A 21,317-nucleotide genomic window follows, 5' to 3' on the forward strand; every position below is an offset into this window, starting at 1 on the left:
ATAGCTGGAGCAATGGAACTGTGCAGCAGCTTTCCTACTGATTGCTATGCCTTTAAGAAAAAATGGGAAAAATATGCAACAGAATGTTAACTTTTATCTGTTACTGTTTTCATGAGCAAAGCTTTTGGCCTCCCACTAGTTGAGCTGCTGTTTCTTTTATTTGTCTGAATGTGGGTGATTAAAGAAGCACAGATTAATCCCACGCTCAACAGCCAATGTTTTCCCAAAGTGCGATGAGGGTAATTTGTTTCTGATGTTAATTGTGTACTTGTGTTGACTGTTACTCCTCATTATACCTGAAGGGGAAATATTTTTTGATATTACTTTTAAGCAAAAGCCCCAGGAAATTCTGATAGGTGCATTAATTACTGTGCATACAGCGCTCAAGCACAAAGGCACTTTAATGATTTCACCACTGAATTCTGCCCATAGAACTGCTAGGATATCTTAATGATGTACATTTCGTTAGTGTTGTCTGTGTCTGTGTATTTGCATGTGTGTGTGTGGAAGGCGTACATTGGGGATGATCTGAAAGGGTCATTATTGACCCTCTGCTGGGTTTTGAAAGATAAACCTGGATACCAGTGAATATGTTTACATTCCATATCAAGCTACATTACTACACTCATAAATAAAACATATTGCTTTTACATCCATCTCACAGTAAAAGGAGCCACCATTTTGAGGGATTCAGCCATGTGTAATTAGCTGCACATGCCAATCTTAAAGCCTAATTGCATTGCCGTACTGCTGCGCAGTTTGTGGCACGGTCTCACTGCATCATTAATACGAAATGCGGAATGACATATCGGCAAGCGTCTACAGAGTTTCCCACTGCTTAGAGAAGGGACTGCCTTGTTCGCTGTTTGTAAACCTGTGTTTACAGGAGTGTTTGGAGACCTGAGGTGTCCAAGAAGTAATTTCCTTGCCCTGCATGAGCAAAACCTTCCTTCATGCAGTGTGTTTATAAATACACATGAATTCATCATAAGAAATCCCAGCATCAACCCAAGCTCACCAGAGAGTAATGTTCATGTTTCTTGTTTCAAGAGGAGATGAGCGGGATTCAATGTCAGGGGAGTTCCCTGTTTTCTATTAGCAGACTGGCCAATAGAATATGTCTTCTCTCTGGGCTGAGTAAAATAACAATTTATCAGGCACATTGGCAAAGACACGCAAAGATATGTATTCTTTTGGAAAAATACCTGACTCACAGTTGTAAGGTTACAATTAATTGCGTACTGCAGTTTAAATAAGGTCCCAATGCTTAAAATTGGCTTTACATTACCCAGTTGGGTGCTCCCCATTGGTGTGTGTCTCTTCCTGTGACAGTGAAGCATTTGAAATGGATCACTGGCACTATTTACAGTACATTAACCTCATTCAGTTCACATTTAACAAATTAACTTATGTACTTACAGCACCAACTTCTGCGTCAAAACCTAAAACAGAGCCTGTTTAGAAATTGACAAAATTGGTTCCAAAAGATTGGGAAGGGGAGGAATTGGCAACACAAGATACAGTGAAGTCAGGCCTGCTGTGCCCAGAGCAGGTAATACGATTTTACTCCAGTTAACAAAGTGGAATCCAATCAATAGTGAGACAAGGCACCCTTATATCAGCATGGGAGGAAAATCTCAGGCAGAAGAGCTTCTGTTTAAGGAGATATGAACTGTTCCTACTAAACTTCTCAAAACCCCAGCCAGATATGACCCGAGGCATTGTAAGACAGATAGAGTGACGTAGTTATTTGCACTTTGATAATTATTGCTCTATCTTAATGTATCTTAATAGTCATTTAAATTATTAATATACATTTATTATATACACTATCAGACATATGGCATTATTATATATCTCAATATATTTCCTGAGGGTAGCATACTGGTCAGTAACTTAACATTTGCAATGGTATACCTGCTATTATATCCAGCTTTGGCAACTTGACCAGCTTGACCAACTTAATTTTCAAGCTTGCCTACCCGGGTATGAGCTAACTATCAGCTAGTGCTGATAGCTAGTCTGAGCTGGTAGCTGGTAAATCCACGTCATGCTGGGAGCTGGTCTGAACTGGTCAACCAGATGAAGCATGTTCAGCTGGGAGCTGATCTGAACTGTTGAACCTGCTACCAGCTGTTTCAAAACCTAGCTTGAACAGGGAATGCTTACAACTCCATGGTCGTAGGTTTGATTCTCAGGTGGGGCTCTTGGGCAAGGTACTTGATCTGAACTTCTTCAGTAAGTATCCAGCTGTTTAAATGGATGGTAGGCACAGAATGTAAGCTGTGTAAGACGCTCTGGATAATAGTGTCTGCTAACTGCCTGAACAGTAAAATGAACTGACGGTGGTATTGAAAGAGAGAGAAGGAAGGAAAAAGAGAAGGGGAGACCGAGATAGAGAACACTAGAGCAAAGGGAAGATAAAGGGAGAGCCAGAGGGAGAGAGGAAGAGAAAGGTTTAATTTTCTGCTGTAGCCCAGGAAGTGTAGGGGAGGAGGGAGCGTGCAGCATTCCTACTATTGTGCTCGAAGCCCATCTCCCAGTCTGGAGGAAATCTGCTCTACGCTGATAAAGCACCCGGCAAGTTAGAGGCATTCGCCAAATGTGCTGGAGCCATCTCTGGAGGCCCAGTCCCGCCTGTGTCAGCCGTGTTTCTGATACACGAGTGCCAGTCAAAGAGACGCGGCGGCGTGGCGCTGAGAGCTTGCTGATGTTTCTGACATGTCCTGACTATCGGCGAATGATCAAGAGAAGTGCGGGAAAGGGGGCGGTGCAGCAGGCATCCTTGGTGCTGTAGATTTGTCGCTTTGCTCTGCCATTCCAAAGTCTGCCTCTCAGCAGTGCGTGTGCAGCCTACACATTTTTAAGGCTTTTCTAAGAAGTGTATTCTTTCAGTTTCAAACAGTGTCGGTCTTTCTCGGCAGTTAAAAGGTCCTTCTGTTCCTGTGTTTCCCTCCTGTCTCAGTATTCCTCTATTTTTACCTGAAAGGTACCTGCCTCACAGCTGTAGAGACCATGCTATGAAGTCGTATCTGACTGTCTGTGTGTGTGTGTGTGTGTGTGTGTGTGCACCTGTGAGGTAGAGGTGGAGTTTAACACACTTATGAAGTGTTCACTAAATTAGGGGAAGAATTAAACAGTTCCTGTCATTTTGTGAGAGAATTACAGCGTGCGAAACCACTTTAGCATTGCATTGATAAGCTCTCTGACAAAATGATGCAGAATCACAATGAGTGACTGCAAATTATGCATTCATCCCATGTGGAGATACTGTCTTAGTCTAATTTCACTGCATATACCAGCAGGAATGGGCATCTGCCATGTCTGAAAATCCTATTTTTACTTTCTCTCTCTCCTTCTTCAGATACTGCACTATTAAGCTCCCCAGATAGAAAGAGATGGTTGTTCTCTCATTGCAAATGACCTTTTGCCTCCAATTATATTCCAGCTCTTTTTTTTAATATGGGTCATGATTGCTTGCCTTTGAACCAGCTTGGAGGAGTAGGAATAATTGACTAGATGAGTGAGGAAACAATTTCGTATTTCAAATAACAATCGTGCCATTAATTTACGGTAGACGTATACCCGCTTCCAATTTTAACATTTGATCATTCATTGTGTCCATACCTACACATTCCTCTCAAGTTCTTACTGGATAAGACATAGTGGACATGTGACAGAATATTTCTAATGCCAAAAATCATGACCTGGGAAGTGACCCAATTTGTCAGGTGAATACCATCCCAGCCCTAATTTATCATTCAATGTTGTATACAGAGGGTCTTAGATTTTAATTTCCAATGCAGTGATCAACCCTGTGTGTGTATGCGTGTGTGTGCCTGTTCACTGTGTGTGAGAAATTGAGGAATTGACCAGTCAAAACAGCAGGGGTCTTTAATAATGTGGTGGAGGCCATCAATTAATTGGTCTGAAAAGTGCAAGTGACTGAAAAACAAATGGTCTGGTTGCCCAGTAAAGGTTTTTCTTGATGAGTGATGCCGTAAGGGTGATAACAGTGATGCACAGTGGCTGTGACGTCATAGGTCAAGGGTTATTGTAACCGGACATAGAATATGTATTGTACATGTTTAGCAGTTATTAAAGCAGTCAAAACCTATGGAAAGTTCTGGAACCTGATTCATTTAAAATGTCTAACGTGACAGTTATAAGGGATGCGCACCCAGCGCGACCCAGCCCTTACCTCCTTCCCTCCTCCTCCCCGTGCAGAGATGGGAAACAGGTTTGTCCACAACAAAGGCCCCGCTGCCTGTATGCAGATGCGTAGGATCTGATTGGACAGATTCAGGCAGGGATGGAGTTATGTGTGCAGCGTGCTGACAGGATGCCGAAGAGAGGCATCACGAGAGGCTGACGGCGCCGTCGGCAGGGAGGGTTAGCTGAACGGAAAGAGTCCGGGGAGACACATCTACCCCGGTAACTGAGGAGCTGTCAGACAGCCGGAAGCTTCCACTGCAAATGTTTGGGGGCAAAGACACATCTCTCCAGCTGAGCTGTGATGGAAGAAATCCACAAATTATTCCGAAGTACCAGTGTCTAGCATTTTTGCTAGTGGTCTCACTGCCATAGTCTGCGATTCTGAGCAAGAATACCATTGCAGTTTTTCAATAAAAGGTCTTTCACTTCTTAAAATCCCAGAGAATGTGATCATTATTTGAAGCATTGGACTGTATGAAGATAACAACACAATATTCACAAGTGAATCTCTAAATGCCTTTAAAATGGAGATAAAAGTTAATTGTTCAAAGAAAGAGGGGAAAACAACATCCAATATTTTCTTTCAAAGCTGAGCCACAATTAGAGGTACAAAATGGTACACAATATAATGCACTACTTAGGGAACAGCTATAAAGACACAGCTTTGTTTAATCCTGGATAATAAAAGGTTTATAGATTTATACGAGGGGCTCATGCCTGTCTTATTCTTAAATTAAGTGTCTTAATTTCTTCATAATATTGGCATGAAACTTTAACAGTTTCTCATTGCCAGGAAAATGCATTAATTAATACCATTCTGTCAAAATGCACAAATTCAATTTAAAAAGTATTCTCAAAATATGCACTCTGTAAAATAAAACAAAAAGCAACAGTCACTATTTCAGGGGTGAATCAATTAATTCCATTTTACCTGTCTATGCAGCTATATGATTGTTCCCTAGTTTTAGCATCTTTGTCTTCGTCTTGAAGCAACCAGCTGCTATCTCTAAATGAGCTTCCACTCTCCTGAAATAAACTTAGCAAAGGGTGACATTTTGACAACCTGGCCATCTGTCAAAGCAGGCCAATTCAATGAGAGAGATACAAAGAGCAAGGAATGTGGTCTTGCACTGAGCGTTCTGTTCTCTGCCGATGACAGATTTCTTCTGCATCTAGCCCATGGGAGTGATATAGCCATCAGACATCTGATCGCAAATACAGAAAAACACCCAATTAATATAACACATCACATGAATGCCTACAGTACCCCTTTACAGTGTTAGGAGTTCATACACACCATCGCTTAACACAAGTTAAAATATTGAATTCTTTAAAGAGACTTCTGTTGCATCAGCTTGTGTGGAATCTGAGGGTTCATTTCTGCAGTTATGCAAAATGGCTGTGCAGTATATCCGAAGAGGGTGGAAGAGGTCCTGAAAACACGCGGATCCCCTGGGTCTTATTATATCCACACAATGTTTGTCCAAATGGCATTCCTTATTGATACTGAACACATTTCCTTTGAGTTGTTATGATAGCCATAATTTTACATATGCAAACGTACAATATTCATGAATGTCGATGTCTTATACCCTTGAGGAGCGCACACGGAAGGTCGTCGTGATTCGGTGTCAATAAACATTACAAAACAACTTCTCAAAGTGCTCTCATTACGTCGGGCTTTATTAAGCCATAGAACCTTTTTTTTATTTTCGAGTTACCACTATTCTGGGTCAAGCTCGGGGACTCGGTGCGATTGTGGTGTTTAAAATTGCATGAGCCCTGCTCAAGATCCATTTAAAATGAGATTTAGATTCTCTTTATATCTCAGAAGTTAATGAGCGGAGGGAACGAGAGTCTGTCAGGCGTGCGGAGCAGTCAACCTCGAGGGGGTCACCCCAAAACTGGAGGCCAGCGGGGGGGTCGTGCCCTTAGAGAGCGGCATGGGAAACCCAACTGCCACAGTGACAGCTGGGAAATTAGTATAGAGTTACTGAGCAGGAGAGAGATATTGCATACTTGGCATACTACTCATACTACATTTCAATGAAAATCACCCTGAAATCTAGTACGGATAGTATGCTAGTATGTGGTTTCCACCACAGGCAATGTCTTCAGTCTTATTAAGGGAAGGAGTGGCAGTACGTTTCCGATGTCTCTAAAATATAAGGGCTCTGCTGTGGTTTTCTACAAATACAGTATTTCAACTCATCAATGCATTACCAATTAAAGTGTGATGCAGTCATAGATAATGGCAAAACCTCTCCTATAGTTTTATAACATTACCAAAGGACTTGTAAGATGAAGGCCGCAAGAAAGAGATAACGAGGGAGAAAGAGGGAAGGGGAGAGCAAGATAGAGAGAAAGAAAAAACAAGGGCGCTGCCAAATATTTTAAAAGTTGTGTAATGACATTAGGGGAGAGGGAGAGGCCGCACATGTGCTGCAATGGCTCACTTGATAATAAACAGCAAACTGCGCCAAGAGAGCGCTGCGTTTCGAGGTGCACCACGTTCTGATCTGATCTCATAACCATAGCAACCACTGGCTGTTGTGTCGAACCATTGTTATCCCAAGTGTGCGAACCCTGGAAAAAAAAAGCCTTGAGGATATTACCTCATTGAAGAGATCAGTTTTCATGCACCGCAGTTTTACTCTGCCATTACTGCATGTTAAAATGGTGAAACAGTTGCCACAGAATATTGATATAACTTCTACCTAATTAGAATTTTCACGCAGAGGCCTGATATTTCATGTTTAGATTAAAAAATGGCAGGATCAAAGAAAAACATATCTGACTGGGCTGTGGTGTACCACATTGTGATTGGTGACACTTGGCCTTATTCTCCAAATAGCTGTGATAAGAAGTGTCACGAATCCCATGCTGAGTGGAGCAACCATATGCTGTCACCACAGAGAATCACTGACAGATGAACCACTCATCTTTGGATGTGCTCCATTTATCCGCGCAGTGACTGGATATCATCAACCCCACTCTGTGCTTCACGAAGCCAAAAAACGAAACAGTAAAGACTAGGTGCATCACCAAGCTGCTAGGATTTAGAGAGCTGAAAAACCTGAACCTAAAACCTAAATCACAGCCCTGGTGTAAAATCCAGCCACCAGCTGTTTCAAAACATAGCCTGAGCTGGTCAAACCATGTTAAGTATGGAGCTGGTCTGAATTGATCAACTAGCTACCGGCTGTTTCAAATCTTAGCTTGAGCTGTTTTTTTTCAGCAGGGAGTCTCAGACTAAGATTTGCACTTACTGTAAGAACTGTAGTGCGATCAAGAACAATTGTAAATGAAGAGTCCATTTAGTTTGCCACCAACACAATTAATACAAATCCATGTGACTTGGGTCAAACAATGCCAGCTAGCTAATTCGTTGATTACCTCTGATTTATCTTTTAAGGTAAGAGCAAATATTACATGGATTAAAGAGTATTATAACAACCAAATAATTGTCAACTTTTCTTCTCTCTGCGTTTTCCCAATCAGGAGCCATTTTTGTTCGCAGTGCGCTTCCTTTTAAATCTGTTAGCTAATGTGAGCTAACGTTTTGAGGTGGAAAAAAACGTATATTAATAATATGCATCTTGAAAGCACGTCTGAATGGTGTCCTATTGGTGACATAGAGACTGGAGTCGGTAGAGTAGATGCTGTTCTAAGTCCCACACTCCAGCTGAACATGATGTCAGCGGAGAGCAAGGGGCCCAGCGCTGTGATCAGAGGACAGAGTAATCACTTCCAGAACCGCTGGCGGAAGGAACAGAGAAGGAATCCATAGAGATTGGGCGCGGGTGCGGCGGAGAACATTTTGCGGAGGGGTTATGACGGCAGGGCTTCATCTCTGGAGGGAAATGTTACAGAATTGAAAACGTCCAGCCCAGGTGTCCCCGATGTTACGGAATTTGAAATATCGAAGTCTGCAAAACAAAACAAAGATCAGAAGAAATTCCTCCCGTACATCCGTCCTTTCACACGGAGACGTATGCATGAAGAACAGAAGGATACGAAAACTTTTCAGATCCAGTTTACCTCGACTCTCAATGGACCGCTCCGTTTACACTGTGGTCATGATGAGGAAGGCTGGAGGATAGTCACGGTTTAAAAAGCACATATGCCATGTGAATTATAGCCTGTTGAATAATCAGCGTTACTCGCACCATATGCGTTTGGCTGACGAGAATCTGAGCAGGATCATAATCATTATGTTGGTAGTGCTCACTCTTCATGATGTTCATTTTCTGATTGAGTGGGAGAGATGGAGGCGAGCAGTGCCCAACCCTGCCGAGGCCCTGGTCTAAGGTGCTGGAGCTGAGCTCTGGATCATTCCGGCCCAATTTAACCAATGGCATGTTGTCATGACAATAGCAATGACGAAATGCCTAAAAGTGTGGGGGGGGGGGGGGGGGCAGATCTGCGGTTTATCAGTTGTGGGGGGAAATATCACCCATGTTTGCATCGCCCCAGACAGCTGTCTCTCACAGCTAAAGGTGACTATCCTCAAGCTTTCCTCATCATGACCACCGTGTAAACAGAGAGGTCTGTTGAGAGTAGATGTTAATTGCATCTTAAATATCCTTCTGTTCTTCATGCATATGGCTCAGGGTGAGAAGATGGATGTTTTCTGATCTGGAAATGGCTTTCAAATGGCTGTGAATTAGAGACTGAGCTTTCTCTGCCCAGATGTCATCTCTAACAAGTACATGCAAATTATTCTTTTCTTCACACAACATATTTAAACTGTGATGGCACACCTTTTCTGAGAGAAAATGTAATCTTTTTTGAATGTGTTGATTGGTATCACAGGTTTTCACAGAAGAAAGTATCAGAAGGTTACTGTGTGTACAAGCATGTGCACACGTGTGCCTAAACATGTGTGCACACGTGTGTGTGTGTGTGTGTGTTTGTTTGTGCAAGTATGTTATTTGTATGTTTGTTTGTATGTGTGTGTGTGTGTGTGTGTGTGTGTGTGTGTGTGTGTTATGCTTTAGAAGACGTTCTTCACTTCACACAACTGGACAGAACAACAGAGATGTGTATGGTGCAGCTCTGCAACTCTTCTATTACCACACATATATGTCCCTCTGCTCACCTTAGAGATGGTCTCCACAAAAATGTAGAAAAATAACTGAAGCCTACATAGCAATAGCTGACATTAATATGGATTTAAATTAGAAAAATATGGACTTTGAATGCAGTAAATCACTCCCAAGCCTATACCCCTGGGTCAATCGCTTATGCTAAAGCACACGCACTCCCTGCAAAAAGAGAAAATAGCATAGATCATAGGTCAGAAATGCTTTATTAACATCAACAAACACTCCCTTTTCCCTGAGGCAGAAATCTGCTCCTATTGCCCTCAACCTAAGGATTGTGTTCCACCAGAGATCCCGCTCTGACATCATCATCACTGTCCCACGAACATCCATCTGCACCAAATTAACTTCTGGTGCCCCGAAATTAACGATAGAGCCCCTCTCCCCTAGCTCCCTCCCTTTCACTATGGGGAGAGGGGACTTCTCCCAGCCTGGATTTTGACGATGGCTGGCTGATCAGACACTAAGACAAGCAATGAGATTGAATTAATTAATTTTTGTTATACTTATTTAATACCTATTAAAGATACTGATTTTGTTTACATAATACAGGTGTCTTGGGTGCCAGAAACATTGCATTGCAGTGAAAATATGTAGAAAATATATATTTGATTTAATTTTAATTGAATGTCCCTTATGTTCAGAAAAATACTGTATAGAGCTCAGAAACGGCTAAATGTAAGGTCTTTGTTGAGGTTGCAGGCTCTCGGGACATTAAATAGAGAAAAGAATATCCCTTCACCTATAGACTATAGTAGATTACAAATTAAAATTCCCTGTCATCACATGTCCTTAGTTTACTTAGTCCAACCCAACAACAATTGTTCTGAAAAGAAAATATTATTTTGCCAGGAATCAAGCCAAAAACCTGCTACTAATTCAAAAAGACTGTTCTGCTGCTTGTTTTGGGTCACCTGCCAAACGGAAATCCTTCTTTAAATTCACATTTTGAAACTGGGTCAACATATTGGTTGAGTACTAGCCCTAATGGCCATATTACTCAAGGCTCAAGTGTGTTTGCTTCAGCTTGAAAGCAATAGAAACTGCCATTTCCAGCTGAAATTTGTAGTTATTCTCTGATTCCCCTTACCTCAAATGATAAATAAAAAATGTTTTCATCTCTCAATCTTACATAAGAAATGGAAGAACCAGTAATAGAAATATATAGTACCGGTAATGCTTAGCTTTTCCCAGAAAAGTAATACATAAATAATTAACAATGTTGAAAAAGTAATACAATCAATTAGACTGCAAGCAAAAGCCCTGGTTTCTTCAACATGAGAGAGTACAGTGATTTCTATGCCCCCAAAACACATAAACAAATGGAATAGTCTGCAAAAGCAAATTATCCAACTACTGCAACTTACAACTTACAATGCAGTTTTGAACAGCCTCCCAATATGAATATTTACCTTGTCCAAGAGTAAGAGGTAAGCATATGTCAGTAATTAACTGGAGCTAATGGATAAGGAAATATACGCTGAAATCCTTCCTTTATCCCAGTAAATGTAGATTCTTTGTTAATTTTCACATAAAATGTATAATTTGCATCTCATCACAGTCTTAATTATATTACATCTCATGTGTAATGCATGTGCACTTGAATTGTCACTCTAATCTAGTCCCATAGATTGCCACCGGTGAGACATATTTATACATACTTTTGTTAAATAATGTTTGTTAAATAATGAAAGAAAAATTGCTATAGGAGATACATTGAAAGAGCAGCAGTCACTGAGAGGATTATTTTGTCCTCGGTTTAGCACGACTGCATCGTTTCCTGCTTTTTAAGGCCCTCATACTGCTATCCCCACAGGAGAATCTGTGATGGCTGTCAGTTGAACTGGAGGCCCAACATTTATGTACACCAGCGCTGCTTGCACTTGAGAGCAAAACCTCACTGCTGGGTTCCCAAATGTAATCCGCCTGCAAACGGTGATAGTACACAGTACACTTTGTGGATGTTCTGAATGTCCGTGTCTGCTGCTTAAAGGGGCAGTTCACCCAAAAATGAAATTAAAGTATGTTTCCAGAAAGTTTTGATGAGACCTGTCAAATTTTCAGGACTTTTTCAGTTCACCGTGATATCATGGACCTCTCCTTTTCTGGTAATCAATGCAGAAAAAAAGGACATTAGAAAAACTTAATAGCAGCATCTCTTTTATGCAAGCACCACTACACTACCATAATTAAGTCATACTGCCCCAGGTATGCTTGCCAGCTTCCTTTTCTGTCAAACCGCAGCATGTTGAGCAGTGCACTTTCCCATGCTGGGGCTAGTGGAGAGTTCCCCATGCTAGCTAGGCTATAGCCAGGGCCTTTACTAGCCTCTTCACCGCTATCAGCTTGGTCCCACAGCCAAAGCTTGTTAGTATGATGAGCGGGATCAGGTGGAGAGTTCCTCCTACCAGACTCCGTCTGATCTCCCATAGCTAGCAGTTGGGCCCCACGCAACCAGGAATCGGTAAGCTTAGCATAGGCTTAGCGAATGGCCTCTAGCAGGCTCTGCTAGCCCTGCGTGAGATAACGTATTCACTATCTCCGACAGGGGGGTAGGTTCCAGTAGGTGAAATTTTTGCATTCAGAATTGTTTTGCTTAGTGTCGCCCCACTGCTAACCCGTTCTCCCAGTATGGGGGTTATATGTGCTGCCATGTTCTGGTTACTCATTCCCTCTGGTCATCTCTCTTGTAGGTGTGAAAGCTGTTTTTTGATTTGAAGACCCACTTCTAAAACCAATGTAGCAAATTCAGTGAAGGACTGAGCAGGCAGGATCTTGACTTTGAGCCATTGCGCTCATTAACTAAGATCTAAAGCAAAAGACGCTTAAAGTAAACATGGGATCACAGAAACTGGCTGTGAGCACCAGAAGCTCCTCTTATACACAAGATGCAGCCCATATGCAAATCAGCTGCTATCTCTGTGGCACATAACTGGCAAACTAACTGTTGAATCCTGGAATGGCTGCAAAAGAACAAGGAAGTACTGTAGCACACAAATACCCATTAACTATAAACAAGCTGGGGTGGCTAGCTGACTAACCAGCCCCACTACAACACTATGAAAAGTGTCCAGCAGACAGAAAAAGACTAAAAAAGACCCTATGAAGAACATGCAGAGTGAGGAAGTGAACAGCAAGAGTTTAAAGTGCTAAGACCAATATTTCAAGATTTCTGTCCTTCAAAGATGGATGTATGCCTCCACAACAAAGCACTCTGTTTTGCATTTGAAGGCAACAGCGAAGGGTAAACTCACCAGGTAGACTAACTACTGTCATCAGTACTGCATGTGGTAAGCCTCCAACCGGCACTATAAACTTAAGATAAACTTGCAAATCCATTGTATCTTTTCTTTTGCAGTTTTGAGCTTGGAAACTAAAAATAGAAAATGAACAGAAAATTTCAGCAAACAGCACACACAATTCCCAATGTTACTAAAGTGTTCCCAGTGTTTGATTCTAAAGTGTCACTGTGTACAATTTACATTAAACAGCTTTGTTGACACTTGCATCATTGTAATGATTGCACTGAAAATAATAGCAAATTACCAATTGCTTTCTCGGTACTGAACTTCACATGATTATTCATAGATGTGTTCAGGTCAGATTTACTGTATAATGTTGATGTCATACTAGTCCGTCGGCATGAGACTTAATAATATGATTGTGAAATTATTGCTACTGTCAGGCACATCAAAACTATTAAAACAAAATTCTGCACAATTTCACATATCAGTAGTTTCCTCTATTAGTGGAAAAACACATTGGTAATAGCAATGCAGTTGATGTTTCCACAAAATAAACAATTAATTCCAAATTATATTTAGATGTATTTTTTTAGGAAGTTTCTCTGTTCTTCAGCAACACTGGGACTTCCAGAAGGGTTTCTGGCACACCTGCAGGGCCCCTAGTTTCCTCGTCTCCCCACCATGGTGAGGAGACAGTTTCACTCCAGGTTGGTTAGGTCAGCTTATTGTGTTTGCTGTTTTAATGTAGAAATGAAGCACTGTTGGATGGTGAGGTTTTTGATTCATAGCAGGTGCAGTAGGCACACTGCCAACACGTACCGCAGTTCCATGCCACAACCAAATGGAATGTGATTATACCCCATCCAAGACCCTCTTGTGTTTCTGTTGCCAAGCCATTAGGAGTGCATTTCAGTGAAGGCAGAAGACTCCAAAGAGCACTTTATGGAGAATAATTGTTCGCTGAGATGTGTATGTTGCATCTGCTCCAGAATTTTCTTTTTCTTTTTTCTTTTTTTTTGAATGCCCAAGGACAAATATCTGTCTTCCTTCTCTCGTGGACCAAGTGTAAATTTCTTATTCAAAGAATCATATCATCAGGATGCCAGCCACTGAGCTGAAATGCAGAGTTAATCTGGGACTCAGGCCTTCTGGGAGAAAGTTATGAGCTGGGCTCAGTACTGCACTGCATTCGTGCAGATTAGCACCGCTTCCGGGAACACAATGAAAGCAAACACTCAACCCCTGGGTGCATTTCTTTTTTCTTCTTGCAAGTCTGCAGTCTATCAAGTGCCGAAACGAACATCTACAGAAAAGACCATTGGTGATGTGTTGTCCGGAGCGTGACACCTTTTTTTCCTGTGCTAGCTTCCCTTAGCTTCAGCCAAAGGCCAGAAAATCCTTCCCCCAGAGTAGAAAAACCTTGGAGTCAGTAGCCAGGCACTGCAGGTGCCAAGAACCAAGATGAGATCAGATAATGAGCTCCAGGGCAAGATGGTGCCTATGTTTGTTGCTACAGATTTGTCAAGGGCTTATTGCTTTTCAATACTTGTCTGCACCTATTCAAAAAGGTGGCTTGAATGTATCTTTTCCACAAACACAATCATAACTAATGTAAAATCGTTTCATTTTTTCATGAATGTCATCAGCTCTGGTCTCCATTAATGATCTCCGAATCCAAATCTCCAAAAATGTTAGTGCTATAAAAAGAAGCCACATTCCCCTATTTCAAAGTTTGACCATTTGTTTGGTTATAAGGTTGTCCCACTTTGTCCCATGCCCAGGCCCAAGAGTGACCCAGGCTAACTATTTTTAATTTGTTACATGTATATTGGTGGGAACCCTCCCAGTATATGTTGTCCCGGGTCTGAGAATTCATAGCTGCGGCCCAGCCAGGAAATATCCTGAAATCAGCCTGAACACTCAAAGAGACTTTACACAGACTTTGAAATTAAGAACAATTCCTATGATGGCAGCCTTCATGAAACAAAATTACACTAAAACTAACCTCAATTGCAGTCTTTGTGCTGATAGAGGGCGAAATGACCTGAAGTGACTGCAAAAAACGTATGTAGAATTCCTGGACTCGTGCTTGATTAGTTTCTGTGATACACATTGGTGAAAGTTTAGTTGTAACTTATTTATGGTCAGTATATGATTTTACAAAGTACTCAATTATACTGTATTTAACTATTCTATTCTATTTCACGAGAATGTCTGTGGAAATTGGCAATTAGGCATTGAACTTAGGAAGCATTTAAAAACAGAGAAGTACCTAAAGTAATGTGTTTACATTAAAAAATCATAAAGACGACAGAATACCACTGATAATGAGGCCTGCTTTGGGTCTTCAGAAGGAAGGGAGGCATGCAAATGAGGAAACCGCCGGGAAAATTCAGAGCGGAAGACCAATTTTAACAAGGCTTGGGCGTTTGAGGTGAAGTAAGTCCGGACACAGGCCTTTCCCCACACACTGGATTACGATAAGCCTGTGTACAGGCCTTGCCCTGTCCTACTGTACCACGCCTCACCTGCCAGTCATCCCAGAGCCCTCCATTATGATGCCTGCACCCAAAAGAACTCAGTAACTGACGCACGTTCTTTAAACCGTGAGGGAGTCGTGGTTTAAACAATGTTGATTAATGAAGCTTCAATGATTGCCTAACACCAAGGTGTTACAAGTAATTAAGCATTAATGAGGTATGCTATAATTGCACGCATTAGTGGATCCATTACCATATTTCGTTGAGTCTTGCAGCACTTTCGATGGCGGCAGCTATGTTTTTTTGCACCTGAAGTGAGTTGCTGAAGTTTACAGTTTAGATTCTGGGTGCTGGAGAGAAATTATACACACGCTGAGGAATGTGTACCGTCCTTCAGAGAGAGCAGATTCTGGGCAGACAGATGTTCTCGCATTTTAATTTATGATCACCCACACCTTAATTGCTTTCTTTAATTAGCTGCTATTCTTCTTTTGATGGATATACAGAACCATACATATCACACACGGGGGGCCAGCTGTCAGGCCTGTTTTACCTCAGTCAAAATGTCCCCTGTAACGACAATCAAATAATACTACATACAAAGCCTCTTTTACACAGGGCATGGCCAATTTTGATCTGTCTGAGAGACTAAATAAACTAATGCAGATGATATGCAGCCTCTGCATGTTAACAAGCTAGTAAGAGGCAAAAATGAGTTGATTTTCAGATGTGTGTGTGTTGAAGCTTCCACCTGTTCCTAGTTTCTAATTGACTGTTTGTGTATCTCAACAGGCAACCATGTGAATGACAAATCCTTTGAGGCCATTCTGGGAGGTAAGTGAGAATAAATGTATTCAGATTGCGAGGCCAGCTCCACAGTCATACCATGTGTGACTGTGCCTGGGGTGTGCACTCTTGATAAGGCTCACTAAGCTAATGAAAAATGTAAAAAAAAATAGTACCATATATCAATTCAATCTTATTTACATAGAACATTTTCCAAATAATTTGTCACAATATGCTTCTTGCTTTGTGGGGACCTAAACCCCCACAAAGTAAGCAAGCATATCCCATCACAGCAGTTCAACTTATATTTTTTCAACCCCTGTTCACTGACCATCAAATGAGTATTTCTAATAATTCAGTGAATAATAACTTCTTTAGGGATTATAGCTAATCTTATCTAAAATGGAGAAATGGACATTCCAGGGGTCAAAAAGTCCTGCTGCGTTTTTATTCCTCCCATGAACTCATCCAGCTAATTTCACTAATGAATTCTACCTCCTGGCTGATGAATTGTGCTAATTAGCAAATCTGGTGATTGGAACAAAATACTGGGAAGGACTTTTACTTTCTGAGCCTGGATTTCCCACCTGGATTTAACTGCATCCTAGTCCAGCAATATCCCTGGACCATGAGATATTTTTGCCATGTTTGATATATTAAAAACATATTCTATCCGTTTTAATTAGGCAAAAATAAGTAGGTTCCTACAGTTATTTCAGTACAGTACAAATCAACATTGAAGGTAGTGCTCCTTCCTGTTCTGTTTGTTGCATTCTCTCTTGTTACAACAAAGACCTACTCTGCCCCCCCCCCCCCCCCCCTCGCTTTTTTATTTAGGTGTCATTGCCGCAGTGATATTGGTTCTCCTGTGCCTGGTGGCGACAGTGCTCCGCTATATGTACCGGCACAAGGGGACCTACCACACCAACGAGGCCAAGGGCGGCGAGTTTGCAGAGACGGCTGACGCTGCACTCAAGAACGACCCCTCCCTGCAGGAGGCCGTGGACGAAAACAAGAAGGAGTACTTCATCTGAAGCCGGTCTGTCCTGACGGGGAGTCTGCGCTCGGCTCCCAGCCTGGTTTCCAGTGCAGCAGAGCGCCGTGGAAACAGCCGCCTTGTCTACTTCTCCAACCCACGGATGGCAACACCTGCAGCTGAGCACCATGTGACACTTAATGAAAAGACATTTACAGCTTTCTATTAATCTCACATCTTTTTTCCTAATGCAAGCCCTTACATAATCTGTCTCTTATTTGACCACAGGGAAAAGAACCCTACGCATATGTAACCAACCTACATTAGCAGATGCAGTCTATCTTCTCCAGAAACAGGAAACCGGGAGATCCAAGGTTGCAGCATATATTATTCGCTGAAGAGCCTGTGATTCCTTCAAACCTTTTTAAAATCACAGCACAGTCCTATCCAACAGACTCATTTCCTGTTCTGCCAACTGGAACTTACGGAGCTAGAACCGGGGAGCATGTCATCTGCGCAACGTCTTAGCGGTGCAGTTAATCCATCACTGCCTGGAAACTTTGAAAATGAAGAAAATAAGTAGTATAACATGATTGTGACTTTGTGCAGAGGGTGGTGCAGTCAGTATCACTGTAAATTCACTGTGTTCCGAACAGAACACGGCCGCATCCACCAGAAGTTAACGTCCGTTCAATGGTAGTTTTTCACCTGAGGAATGTGGTTTATGATTGTGGTTGCTTATTGACTATCCCAGACACTTTGATATTAATTGGATGAATATTTATAGGGAAAACAACAAATAACTATGTAACGTGTCTGTGTTTGGAAGAACGTGTTAGCTCATGATGAACACTGCCATATAAGCCTGTGCAGTTCATAGTCTCTCATTAGCAACAGCTTCCCACCACACTGTCACAGTGGATTACCATTACCATGCCACTGTATGCTCAAATGGATCGTGTATGTAACTCGCACCAAGTTTTTATGAAAACGGAAAGGAATTAGACGTTACACACACACAAAGCTGATCTGGAATTAATTTTTTAGTCATCATTACATTACATTACATTAATGGCATTTGTCAGACGCTCTTATCCAGAGCAACTTACAGTTGATTAGACTAAGCAGGAAACAATCCTGCCCTGGAGCAATGCAGGGTTGAGGGCCTTGCTCAAATTTTATTGTGGCTACTCCGGGGATAGAACCACTGACCTTGTGGGTCCCAGTCATGTACCTTAACCACTACTCTACAGGCCGCCCTGATGTTTCATATCATGAAAGTTGCACTGTTCGGAACATAGTGAGCTAACTCGGAATACGCAGAGTTTATGTTACCTTAGTGAGGATGCCAGGATGAAAATGGTCTTCAAGGCAGAGAATGGGTTGTTTGACGCAGACAACTGCAGGTTTCCGATGTGCCCACAGGGATACATATGCTGAACAGGAACAAGGAAGGTCCTGAGACAGAGTATATCCATCTCATCTCTTGTCCCATAGTCCAACAAAGGCCTTACAGTCTCAGTGCCATGAACACATAGTTGTACAGTCACCTGCTTGGGAAGCATACCTGCATTCTCTCTGTTGCAATATTGCAAACTAAGATGGCAGTGTTGTTTTGTCTTGTGCCTCATAATCTGTTCTTGAGACAACTGGCACTGCCATGCCTTGCTTTTCTGATGTCATTATCTGTAATTATACTGTTTAGTGGAACTGTCTATTGTTTTAATACTCATAAGCCATAACCAGTATAGCCTTTAAAATGTATTGGGATTATTTCTGTTTCATTGCTTTTAGCTGCCACGGTCTGCAAGCACTGTCTCTGTCTGAGACATATTTCAGAATATTATTTTAGAGATGGACTGGTTATAATTTAAACAGAATTACCCCTCTAATGATTGTTGTGTGAAAAAGTCTTTTTTTTCTGTGGTTATCGTAACACATTGATGTAGAAAGAAAATGTGCATGGTGTGTATATAACTTTGAGAGGGGTCAAACTTCCTATTGAAACTTACCATCAAAAATACTGATCCGCTGATCTATGCTGTCCAGGTTGATGTTATGCAATTCCAATCACAATGATCAGATTTCATCATTTCAACACAAAGGACGCCAGAATCACAATGATCAGATTTCATCTTTTCAACATGAAGGACACCAAAAAGGTTTGCTTTACAGAGTTCTTCTCTTCTACTCTTTGTGGAAGGTTGAAGCATAGTGATGCAACCAGCTTCCATTTCAATGGCCAATCCATTTTAAAAAGCATTTGCAAGTTCAGAGGTATTGTGTTTATTCAAGGTAGTAACCAAAGTCTATTCTATTATTCCCTGGAGTGAATAACGGTGCTTTTTAAGTGCCTCCGTAGAAAAGATTAACATTGCTTTTATTGCACTGTCATTTAAATGTAACATAGTTTCAGTGATGTGTCATCTAAAAACAATTTTCTTTTCACCACAGAGATTTATAGAAATGTGTACTGTACAGTAAAACTTCCATTAGATGCATTGTCTATAATCAGAGGCTCCAAGTCCCCAAGAATAGCACAGAGCAACACAATAAAAATGAAAATAAAAGCCGACTGCTTGAATAAGTGTCGTGGTAGCAAAAATACATCACTGTGGCACCAAGCCGGCAGTTCATAGACTTCCCACACTGGTGCGACTAAAGTATACACATTATGGGTGCGGGACCAAAATGACATATTGATATTAAAATAAAATAAAAATAAAAAAATTAAAGAGTACCAAGAACAATATAGTTGAAGCAGCAGTAGGGCACTTTTGGAAAAACCCCAAGTGCATGTGTGACTGGAAAGGGCAAAAAGGAAAGTTCAACAGCCTACACAAGGAAAAACAGTGCCTGTTTGGGCTCTGAGGCATTTTCAACAAGGTGAAGGTTACCTAATTAATGAGTTCTTCCTTTTTTCTGTTGGCTGCCATAAACATTACATTAGCTTCCAGTCTGAAAATGAACAAAAATGGAACAAAAATGCCCAGTGAAAGAGAAATCAGAGTAAATGAATTTGACAATGATTTGGCAGCTATAATTTATTTTAATAAAGGTAAGATTTGTTACAATTTTCTTTTGAAAAAACAATCTCTCCCCGTGCCATGGTCACAATTAATTTGCAATAGTAGTTCTACAAAATATGTCAGCGGTAACTTACAAGGGAATATAGCTCCACATACAGCTTTCCTTGTCAAACCAACATTGCATCATTGTGATGTGAAAGTAACAGGAGCAGTACAGTATGTGTTTTTGGGCCCTATCTCGGACACAGTGGCAATAGGCCTGCATGCTGCACTATACACTTTGAGATGATATTATGAAAATAGAACCCTTATACTATAATGCCTCAGAGTTGTGGTAGCATTATGTGTTTTTTGTAACAATAAAGGTCTTCACTGTTCAGCAGTATTCTTAATAAACTCAGTGTTTTCTTCTTCTGTGAAATAAGATTAAAAGATAATTCAGCTAAATTTGCAACTGTTCTTAATAATAAAACATTTGAAACTGTTCTTTCTTGGCCAGGCAAGTGGTGATGGTGAAACAGATCTTTATAGATGCAGCCATTTCCTAATGGGAACCTTCACTCAAATGTTTTTTAAATTTATTTTTAAATTTATTTTTTATTTTTTTGCTTTACTTATCCTTCCAAGGTAAAAAAAAATATATAAATATTAAATAACATTCAAAGGTATCTAGCCAGCTTACCTGCCACATTCTCCATCCAAAGCCAGCCAGCTTGGCATTACCTCTTTGACACCACCCACGTTTCATCTCACGATGACTGAAATAGCCTGTTTTCCGCCTGAAACTCTGGCAGTCTAATCTCCACTGTGTCTCCAGCTCAGGGCAGAAACACTGGAACCAGGAGAGGACATATTATTGTGCATAGACTTCATATTTCAATTATATTTTCTTGATTGGCAATAATCTATTATTTATTCTAATCTCAGTCTTTATTTGTTGATTCAGCAACAGAAAACCCCTGCCTATTCACAAAAATAAAAATTCATACCTATTATTATGTTATCATAAGAGCCTTAAAACAGCTAACCAAGCCAAAATGAGTGGAAACGGCCAACTGAATCACTGCCATCACACCTAACTATTTCTGAGATTTTCTGGAGGTATAATTGTGCTTGTTTATGATGTGAATATTATGTAGGGTACCCCTAAAGGGACATGAGTGAAAATAACATCTACAAACGAACCTGCATACACTTCCGGTTCATTATCATAGTGTCATTTTTTCTGGGCAACAGTAAACATGGAGCAGCTACTCACGTTTCACTCTGAACTTGGCTTTGAATATAAAGATGTCAGCAAGACCATTGTGAATGCATATAGCATACAGTCTGTCATTCTTCTGACACACGCAGGAATAAATAAATATGTAATAGGCATGTTTATTTTCCCCTGTGTATTATGGAGCCAGCTGGGACTCAGCTCTCCTTCACCCCACCTACTTACCTCGTCACAGTGGCGAACGACATCCCCAGCTGGCACA

Source organism: Conger conger, chromosome 3 (genome assembly GCF_963514075.1).
Source record: "Conger conger chromosome 3, fConCon1.1, whole genome shotgun sequence".
Taxonomy (NCBI): Eukaryota; Metazoa; Chordata; class Actinopteri; order Anguilliformes; family Congridae; genus Conger; species Conger conger.